The sequence below is a fragment of the Crocodylus porosus genome, unplaced genomic scaffold (genome assembly GCF_001723895.1).
Source record: "Crocodylus porosus isolate Cpor-Errol unplaced genomic scaffold, CroPor_comp1, whole genome shotgun sequence".
Classification (NCBI taxonomy): Eukaryota; Metazoa; Chordata; order Crocodylia; family Crocodylidae; genus Crocodylus; species Crocodylus porosus.
In genome coordinates this window covers 92,264,342-92,275,188 of record NW_017728947.1, presented here as the reverse complement: position 1 = coordinate 92,275,188, position 10,847 = coordinate 92,264,342, and the positions used below count along the sequence as shown (strand labels likewise).

The following is a 10,847-nucleotide window of genomic DNA, read 5'->3' as shown; positions in this document are numbered from 1 at the left end:
ATTGTGGTCTTGTAAATTAGTAGAAATGATGCATAAGACCCTGGTCTTATAGAAGTCAGTGGCAGAACTCCTATTATCTTGGGGCCATGACTTTACCGTATATAGTCAAATTATAGGCCTGTGGACCTCCAGTAGGTGTGTCCATTTCCTCATGGTACTTTTGTCCGTAAGTTCAAATGAACAACCAAGAGTCATGAATATGCTACCAGAGTAGGCTTAATCACTGTCAGACTGCTGGCCATGGGGATTAATGCAGGAATACACGCATTCCAAAGATTCTTACACAAATCAGGTGTCTTGTACACTTTGGTTCCTTATAGTTCACAACATAAAATACTAACTACAGACGAGACTACATTTCAAGCCAGCACATTGCAATATTATCTTTTCTATATAAAACAGAAAGTCTTTGGTTCTGGTGGGTAACTCCAGATCCTCCCAGGTAATTGAATACCTTGTTTATTTGCAGTCTTGAAGAAAGCTCACTTTCAGTGAATCTTTCCCTTTGATCACATCAAGCCATCAACCAGAACATACACTTACAAAAGATTTTGTATCAGCACTACCAGGTTGAGCAACTTCTGGTTGCTTCTAAATGTTGGGGGAGTTTAGCAATCAGTCCTTTCTAGTCGTTCTGACAAGGACTGAACATCTGGCTCAGGCAGCCACATGATATTTCACAGACGGTCTGCTCATCTTTTCCAGGCTGGCTAGTGAAACATGAAAAATTGCTCTTTGAAAGCTTTGAAGTCCGAAGGCAGTGTGACCAAGATCAAACTTTCTCCAAAAAAGAAGAAATTGTTTTAGCATCAAGTAAGTGCAAATCTGAGAAATGCCCCAGTTGTGGTAAGCATTGTACAGAAGCATAGAAAATAGATGCTTCCTCATCATGAGATGTTTATGATCTGGACCATGCTACATTACTGCAAAGGGATTAGCAATTGTGACTAATTATAAGGCTGATTATCAGTGGTTAGCCTTTTTTGTGAGATGTATATTGCATGCCATACGAAGGCACAATTTCTTTTTACAAAAACGCGAGTTCTCCCTATATAAGAATGACATGATAAGTAAAATAATAAGTTAAGATTTTTGCTTGGTACTCTTACAATCACTCATCGCCAAAATACACAGTAATTCTGCAAAATGGAACAGTTGATCATCCATTCTGTTGAGCCAAGAAAATCTGAAGATTATCCAGAGATTTGCAAACATCAACTGGCTTGACATGTGCTAGTGGTGGCATTAATCAGTACTGTTTTAAACCAAACATCAGGAGAAAATTTCATTTTGATGAGTATGTCTGCACAAAGTATTCTAACATCTATTGTGTTTATCCAAATCCAAGACAACTTTCAATTTAATAATTTTCCATGTACAGTATAGAATCTAATTACTGGAGGATTATCTTAAATCCAACCCCATCCACCATTAGCAGGCAAATTCTTTCACATTTATACCATGCTTAGCATGCTGTTATTAGTGCAGTTTTTTGAGGTTTTATTGCCTGTTACCTGAGATGCAGGACACTAACTTTTCAGTTGAACAGCTGAATCAAGTAACAGTAGTAGTACATTTAGTTCAGATCACATTACATTTGAAATATTTTGGTTTTCTCACCAAATCAAAGACTGAACATTCTGATATTTCACTTCATATTAAACAAAATGTTTCCTTCAACCTGAAAAAAACATTTTGACTTGGAGCACTTGTTTTTTTTTAAAAAAAAAGCAAAGCAAGTAAAGGCCTAGTTTTCTAAATGTGGTGAAACCTCCCTTTTTCTCCGGTAGCCAAGGGGTTGTGGTCCTGGGATGTAAGGGACCTGGGTTTTCATCGCTACTGTAAAGTAGGCAGAGAGTAGATTTGAATTTGTCTTCTACTTCCCAGATGTATGTCCTAACCACCAGACTTTGAGGTATTCTGGGGTACCATACTCTCATTTTCTCTTGTTGGAGCAGTTTTGCCATGTATAGAATGCTTAAATTTTCAACATTCGGGAGAGAGAAAGGGACTCTCTAGCCAGGTAGGTAGGATAGTCATGTGGAAAGTAGCCACCTGAATTCCAGTCCCTACTTTAGGGCATGTTTGTGGAAAGTAGAACAGCTTCAATAGGAAAAAGTGTGCATCCCTGAGAATACTCCCTAGTATGGTAGCTAAGGCCATCCCCAGAGGTGGTTTCTTTCTTGTAATTCTGTTTTGATTTTTTTTCCAAAATGGATTTTTTTAATGTTCATTTTGTTGAAAATCCTGTGAAAATCTTGTATTTCCGTCTTATTCTGATTCAGAAAGATTGGTTTTTTTTCTATAAATAAGATTTTCTTTTTACCATAGAGCCAGAATATCCCTCCTAACTCAGCTGTATATAAACCTATATCCACCCTTTCTATCATCTCTTGTTCATGTTTGCTGCTACCTGTAGGTGCCCCAGCTTCCAGGTGCTGCCAGCTTCTATTGTTCCTTGTTAGATTTTTCAGAAAAGTACCTTTCTACTTTCTCTCATGCTTCCCCCTCCCACATGCACACACTTGGGAGGAGCTACCCAGAAGCATACACAAAGATATCTCATTGTACTCATTCATATCCATTGTCAAAACTTCCCTTTGCCATCATGCCTACAGAAACTTAAAGGTTAGGTTGCTGCTGTGCTATGGGTCTCTGAGTTGATCCACAGACAACATATGGGGCACACCAGATGGCCCCATGTATCACACTCGGCAGCTGTTCCAGCTTGCATCTTGGATTGGTGGAGTGGCTGCATGCCTTTCCACTGTGCTGGGGCCATGCTGTACATTGCATCTGCTCCACGGCTGTACAGCATAGCTCCAGAGCAGCTACTGCATGCAGCACAGCCCTAGAGCAGCCAGAGCAGAAGTGTGTTGCACACAGCGCCCACTCCAGCTGCTCAGGGCATGAGCTAGATCTGGAATATAGGGCTGATCTGTGGTTCAGTCTGGTCTGCCTACCAGCTCCATGCCACTCATCCAGTCTTCAGGGCAGATGAATTTGACTCCTCTAGTGTAAACTCTTTTGAGTTAAACCTGAAAGTAAAACCAGTCTGTTTTTTATTCCAAGGTTGTACAGCACCTTGCACGGTGTAGCCCTTGTCTAAAAGTTAGTTTGTTGTCTCCCTCAAGAGGTTTTCTCATTCTGTGTCAGCTCTGAGGACACCTTAACATACTTACCGCCCTATGCCTAGGTGGCCCTGATGTATCAGACCTGTTTTGTGAAAATGCATGTATGGCCTGAATTACTTTTGGAATCTGTTAACTTAGTCCCCTAAGCAACTAGATGCATTGCTTTGAATAAGAAGAGGTCTCATTTTCCAGTAGCCCAGTGACTGGGCATCAAACCCACACAGCAGTGAAGTGTTACAGATTATTTTAGCACTATTAAGCCAGTCTGCCCAGGGCATTGTTTTAAGTGTAGTAGATTAATCAACAAGCTAAAGCCATCCTTTAAGTAACTTCACTGGCTTCCATATTTAAGGAAATGTGTTTTCTTTGTATTGTGTGAACTACTGGCTAACCACCTAACTGGTTTTACTTCCAGGTGTAATTGAACCCACATTTGAATAGAGGGGGTTACCATTTTTGTTGCCTTTCACAAAGGATTGAAGCATTAATTGGTTTGTGAGAGTTCACAGGGAAGAAGTGCTGCTTGGGCTTATGTTTAAACTGAACCTGCAAACAGATTCCTTCAAGCCAGAGGGAAATGAACTTCTAACAGCTGAGAAGTCAGATGAAATACCAATAACGTTTGGAACCAGGGAATTTTTCTCAGACTATTTGAGATTTATTTTTAAATACATATTTCAGTACTAACTTACTGAAAGTGTTATGGCATATTTCTGCTGATTAGTTTGCTTTTTTCATGGGACTTGGGTCCATTTTAAATGTCCTCAGTGTGTACCTGGCCCCACGAACCTTCTAGGTTAGTCATCAAGACACAGGCCCTTGTTATCATGGGGCGCGTCTACATGAGATGGTATTGAACAGTAGTTACTGAGCATTTATTTAGTACTTGTATAAGCCTTGTAATACAGTATACTATGCAGTAGCATCTCAGCATGGTTTTTGCCATTCATTACTACTGCACAGTAGTATCAGGGTATTGTGCAGTCAGCATCTCCTGTAGATGCACCCACAGAGTACTTCAGTTTCATAGATTCGTAGATGCTGGGGTCAGAAGGGGCCTCAACAGATCGTTGAGTCCGACACCCTGCCTAGATAGGAAAGAGTGCTGGGGTCAGATGACCCCAGCCAGATGCCTATCCAAAAGTTAACATAGCTACTCAAATTTATTTCCTTCTTAGGAGTATAAACTTAGCCCAAATATTAAAAAGTATAGCAAATACCAGTTCCTGGGAAGAACATAACTGTTAACTCAAAATATGTTTCTTTCTTTCAGTGTTTCCTGTTCCTAACCAAATTGTACTCTGACTTGCACCCTCAGTTAACTACCCTGTGCTCACACAGCTGTTGCTGAGAGCAGAATTTGGTCCTTAGTCTGTAGCTTCATTTTTGTCCTGTTCCTTAATTAGTAATCGCAGTGACACAGGCATAATTACTATGGTTAGTGCCCTGGGCCAGCACCCCCCTTTTCTGACCTGCTTCTCTGCCCTTGTACTGTTTCCCTGCAGCATCCAAGCTGCTGCTCCAGCCTTGCCAGCTCTGTGCTGAGGCCTGCTCTCTCATTTTTATGTCTACCTACTGCAACTGCTCCTCTCTCTGCCCCCCTGTTGTCAGCACTACCAATTTCCATTGTCACAGACTACCACAAGCAGCAAATTCAGTGATGAGAAAAGAAGTGGATGCAGTAAGGGAGCGAGAAAGAGAGAGCAGAGAGGCTGCCATGACCAAAGGTGACTGGTGTGCTTACGCTTGCCACTTGTCCACATCAACTGCTTCAAGATACAGATTTGGCAGTGAGAGAGAGTACATGGACCAGGGGGTGGGGAAGCAGCGAAAGGGCATGGAGCGGGAAGACAGGGATATGGCATGAGAGAGAGGAGGGGACCTGGGGCACCCCCTCTAGGTCAACACTTGGAGCTAGTCTGGTCGCTTACCCCTAGTTATGCTACTCTTGCAGAAAGCCTGTTTGGAGCTAGGCTGGTATTTGGTTTCTGTTCCACCTGTCTGCTGGGTGGGTTTTGATTCGGTACATCTTCTTTGCTGCTTTTGTCTTCTTCACCAGACCTGTCTTTTACATGTACTGAACCAGATTCTCCATTCAAGCAGGTGGAGCAGCTTCACTGAAATCAGATGACATACATATACCTTGGTATATGTGACAAAACTTTAAGGTGATGGGGTGCTTCCAGAGATTTGTGTAAGATTATTTGCTGAACAGGGATGCCCAGGTTATCAGTGTGACAGAAACCACGAGTTACCACTGGTACTTCAGTAAAATAACAGAAAAACAGAAGGGTTTATTACATGGAAGAGCAAATGGTATAAAAAAGAAAAAATAACCAAATGCTTTGGCAACAAAGCATGGCAAAACAAAACTGACAGCCTTGCCGTACGTTCAGACTACAACCTAGCCCTCATAACAATTCCTGTGATCTCCTGGGGTCAAATTCCTCCTCGGTCACAGCTGGCTTCCTCAACCAGGGACCTCCCTTCCCCTCTCCTCATAGGGAGCCCCCTCTCTAGCTGCCCACTATGGGTCACTGTCTCTAGAATATTTCACACAATCCTCTCCTGCCCCCAACCTACCTTCAGGGGATGCCAGAGCATCTTCTAGTGTGTTTCTGCCTGTGGACCCATGACAGTATAAATATAGCGTCAGAGGAGAATCAGACCTCATTTTTTTTCCTTTTCTCCGTCATCCCAGTTGCTTCATCTATCCCAGAATCATTTCCTATATACATGTACCAGAACCCCAGATATCCTATCTAGTATAATTGAAGTTAAGATGCCCTAGGCCAGGTTCTGCTTTCATTGCACTGGTGCAAATCCAGGGCAACTCTGTAGACTTATTGGACTTGTTCTGGATTCATACTGGTGTGACTGAGACCTGAATCAACAGACTAGGTAGATGATAGTGCAAATGAAAGGGTCCTTAGCCTGTAGCTTCATTTTTCCATGTGGGGTTCCTGGCAAAACGCCGAAAGTTTTTGTGTTAACAAGAAACTGGCTAAATTCTTCCCTCTGTTTCTTAGGTGTCACAGTTGTAACAGAGCAGTATCCAAGGGCTCCTATATAGGTGCAGGGAGCAGCTCTGACGTGCTGGAAATTCAGCACCTTGGAGCAGACTTAATTCATTGAGTCTGCTGCAGAATAGAAATAACATGCTTCAGCAGACTCTGGCCTCATATGCATTAGTGTTCCTGCACTTAAAAATGGTGGCGGGGCACTTTGCACCCTGCTGCCGTTTTTCAGCATGGGGAACACTGACACACGTGATGCTCAGATGATATTAATTAAAAGCACTCACTAATTAAAGTGCCTCCCAGAGCACACGTAAAAACGCTCCAAAATATTGTAGCAGTCAGAACCTTTACCCGTCAGTACAGGGGAGAAAATGTCCTGCCAGGAAACTGAGTGAAAGAGAGAGAGAACTTCTAAGAGAAGGAGGCAAGTAGATTACGTTTATGTCCAATCTCTGAAACCTCAACTCTAATTTGTACATAAATACACTTTTGTTTATTGCTGTTTTAGTGCAGAGCATTACAGGCTAGTGCCTGTTCAGCAAATATCTGTCAGACATAATCATTTTAAATATTAATCCCTAGAGGAGTTAACAACCTTGGTAGTTGGTGACCTGAATGCTAGATTGTTTTTTAGGGATTACCGCTATTTAAATCTTATTCACCTTTTAAACAGTGGCATCGTGTCGTGTGCTTTTATTTCTTTTTGGTCAGGCTAATGTCTAGCGTGTCTTGCTGTCACCAGTCCACACAGTCTTGGGGGTACAGCAGGGGAAATTCTTTTTCTTGCTTGCATGACTAAAAAGGAACAAACTATTTTTATTTCTTACTCAGACTTCCTAATTTCAGTTACTGTGCTGCATGAATGTAACAGCTTCCACTAAAACAAGTCCTCCAGTGGCAGTATGATCAATTGGTGAGTCCAGAATAGGATTAGGTCTGTATTTGCTGCCAGAATCTCCCAATTTCAGTCTAATATTTTTAATATTATTTTGCTGCTGTGTTTATAAGGTCCTTCTTCTACATTTACTGCCTAATATTTAGGTAAGGTGAGTCATTAAAATATTAATGCAGGGGAGGTAGCTAACAGAAGCTGGGCAAGCAGTTGCATATAGGAGGCAGCCACTGGGGTGTGATGAGAAGGTTGCTGAGCAGCTGACAGAAGTGCACGTGTGACAGACCACCATGTGTTGTGCTGTAACCTCAAAGAACCATTTGGAACCAAAATTACTGATTTTCAGCATCTAGTATGATGTGGGCCAAACTGGGATTTATGGCGGCTGTAAGTTATTTCGCTTAGCCTTGCTATGTACTTCGATCTTAGTCGCATGGTATTAATTCAAATGCCTCAAAGCCTAGATGAGATATTTGTAAGGCGACATGGAACACCACTTGAGACTCTAAAGCCACTGAGGAAGCCTGTAGTCAGCAAAATGATGTGTTGCTTAAAGTTGTGCATGTGTCCATCACATGTGGCTTCTGCCTTCTGTACTTGCATAGCAAGGCATGCATGGCTCCCATCCTCTGATTTGGGGATCTAGGCATTGCAGACCTGTGTCAGAGTTGTTAAAGATGGTAGCTGCCCCCATTAGCAGGAAATAACAACTAATCTAGACTTTGCAAGATCAAGCTTGACTCTATCATTGACTTGGACCTACCCAGGACCTACAACTCTAAGCTGTTGTTGAGTCGCATCCAACTAGGTTAGGGGCAGGAAAGTATTTGGACTGGAGGGCCACTTAATGAGTTTTAGTAAGCTGCCAAGGGCCACATGGGTAGCCCCATACCTTGAGAGTTGCTCCGCCTCCTGGTTGCCATATTGGGACTAGAAGCCCCACCTTCTAACCCCTGCCTCTGTGGCGGGGGGCTTCCATCTTAGAACCAGAATAAAAGTCAAATACCTACTATAACATATTTTAATTTTATTACAAAAAATATTTTTGTCATGATTTGTGTTTGCATAGTGTATGTAGAGGTGATTGTATAATAACTCATAAATAAAGTCTTAGTCTTGTATAGTGTGTGCAGGGGGTGTGATTGGTGGGGGGAGCTATGTGGGGGGTACAGGGTATGCTGTGGTGTGTGTATATGTTGATGGGGGTTGTGGGGGCAGGGTGTGGGTGCGTGAGGTTTGTGGGGTGTGAGGGAGTGTGGGGGCTGTGGGGACCCCGTCCCCCACCACACACTCTCCCATATGATGTGCAGCCCCTGCTGCTTCTGTGCCTGCTGCCCAGAGCAAGCTGGATGCCTGGGAAACCAAGCAGGTTCCCATGCAGGCGGCTGTAGCAGGGAGTGGCATGAGTGCCACAAGAGTGGCAGCGAGGCACAATAGGGTATGTTGGCGGGTATGCATATGCATGGTGCCTCACTCCCATGGAAAGGCTGGGTGAGGCACAATTCATTGGTGGGTGCCGCAAAGGTTCCATATTAAAGCCAACACTTTTCAGCTTGCACATCAACAGCCTTCCTGAAACTCCGTCTTCTAAGTTCATCAACTCTCATCTACTTGGGCACTAAATCTGAGACCCCTTCTGACCTTGCAAATGCCTTGGATTCTCATGTTGCAGTTATATCCATCTACTCCTGTACTTGGCACTTACATTTGAGGACTTTAGAATCAAGTCTGTGTGTTGTCTACTTCCATGATGCCTCTGTGGCTCCAGAACTAAAGACTTCCTCATTGGATGCCCACTGAAACACCATCCACATCTCACCTTTCTCAGCATTACTCTTAGTAAGTCTGTGACTTCCTGAGGCTAATTAAATTAGCTATGAAAGTAATGACCCATAGCAATCTACTTTGTAAGCTTGTTGGTCTACATGGAGATCTACTGGCTTTTAGACAGCTGTCCTCACTCTTTCTTACTAGGAAAATATCATGCTCCAATCTGTACATGGTTGTTTGGTGTTAGATTGGTTGATGTGCAGCTACATGCAACCATGAGTGTTGTGTAAGGGATTCTAGGGTCCAGACCTCTACTCCAGATGTCAAATCTGAGTAGTATCTCCCTGCAGCACATTTATGTGAAGACCTGCAGCCAAAATAATAGGAGGGGTCAAAAGCTCATCTGACCTGCTGCTGTCCCTGGATCTCCTTAAGCTTCCTTCAGCTTTCCTCAAATGGCTAACTTTGCCATGCTGTGACTTGTCAATGGCATCTTGCTAGCACAGAAGTAAGTTGTGTCAGCAGGACTAATTACTTTTTTTTTTTTAAAAAAACCCTGCCATTCAGCAGATTGGTTTTGATCTGCTGCATCACCTTTGTTCCTCCTGAATTCATTCTGCTCTGGTCAAGGCTAATAAGCTGACAGGTGACACTGGTGGAGAAGCCAAACTGTAGATGTGGCCAGGTGCAGACTGATTCTTATCATGACAGTCAGTCTCTTAACCCAGCAGTTGACAACATGTTTTAGCAGCAGGCTGGAATGACCTAGCCCAGGTCCAAGGTGGGGTGGCAGTAAAACCTGGCTGCTGCTGTTTCTCCTTGCTGTGGGCTGGGCAAAGCATCCCACCACCCAACTGTGGTGTGGTGGCTGAACTCCTCTATTGCCAGAATGCTGCTGAAACCTGCCACCATTGAAATGTCACTGAACCCGTCACTCTGTGAGCCAGATTTAATGGCTCTGTTGGTCAGATCCAGCTTGCAGGGTGTAGGTTGCTGACCCCTGTCCTTATTACATAGTGTAGGTATGAGCACACTGAATTTTGTCACCCAGAACGCTGTGGTTCAGCTTAGTTAGGTGTGCAAAACCTAATAATAACAATTCCAGATGAGTATAACGAAGGAGAAGGGAGTACTTTTTCAAATCAAAACAAGACATTCAGATTCATGTCCCCTTTTGGACTGAGCCCTTTGGGATGAAGTGTTGCATAAAAGGGGTTTGTCTGTGATCCATCTCTTAATGATTACATGCATGTAATAAAGGCAGATAAACCTACAGTTTTCTAGATTAGAGTGGATATGCTAGGATTTGGAGTGTGATACAAATGCATAACTTGAATGAAATATTTTAACTCCTCTCTTCCCACAACACAGAATATGTCACTCCTCAAGTCAGTGCTGCCATTGGTTTCATAAGCATGTGATGAAATGCATGGCCACTGGTGTATATATCAAGTTAAAGTGCAAAGGAAATGCAAGGATCATAATAATAATTGCAAATATAGAACATAATTTGCATTTACCGTCATCATTTGCATTACTGTCACTGAGTCCTGTGCAGGAAGTTGCAAGAGACTCTGTTCTAGTTCTTATCTGTAGTGCTATACATGACACATTTATATTTTCCTTTTGACGAATGGCCTTTGTTTTAGCTATCTTCCAAGTCAGTCTTTCTCAGTTTATAGTGTTCAGCCCATGAATGGATAGCCGGGGGAACACCCCAGGTTTTGAGAAATAGCAACTCTGTCAAACATTTCCTGACTCAAAAACCTTTTGGAAAAGAAACAAGAGTTACATAGGTACTCAGTAATGACTTTTTGTACTTTGCCCTGAGAATGCTGGTAGAAGAATATAATTCCTTTTGGACCAGAATTATAGTTGTGAGGAAATGTGTATTGCCTTTTATTTATGAATGAATATTTATTATGTGGATATGCAAAATCTGTGCTATCTGCCTGTCTTCCTTCCCCTTATTTTTAAAGTGTTGAGACTTGTGAATGATGTGACATTAATACCATCACTCAACAGCCCTCA

General features: G+C 42.7%; 1 protein-coding gene across 2 annotated transcripts in view; it reads left to right on the top strand.

Annotated features, from left to right (window-relative positions):
* Positions 1-660: 660 nt before the first annotated feature.
* SYNE3 (spectrin repeat containing nuclear envelope family member 3) overlaps positions 661-10,847 on the top strand; it is a 91,763-nt gene continuing 81,576 nt past the window's right edge. For both annotated transcript variants that reach the window (XM_019552472.1, XM_019552471.1), the window contains exon 1: positions 661-813. The gene's annotated coding sequence lies outside the window, so the exon portion shown is untranslated. The remainder of the gene's footprint in view (positions 814-10,847) is intronic.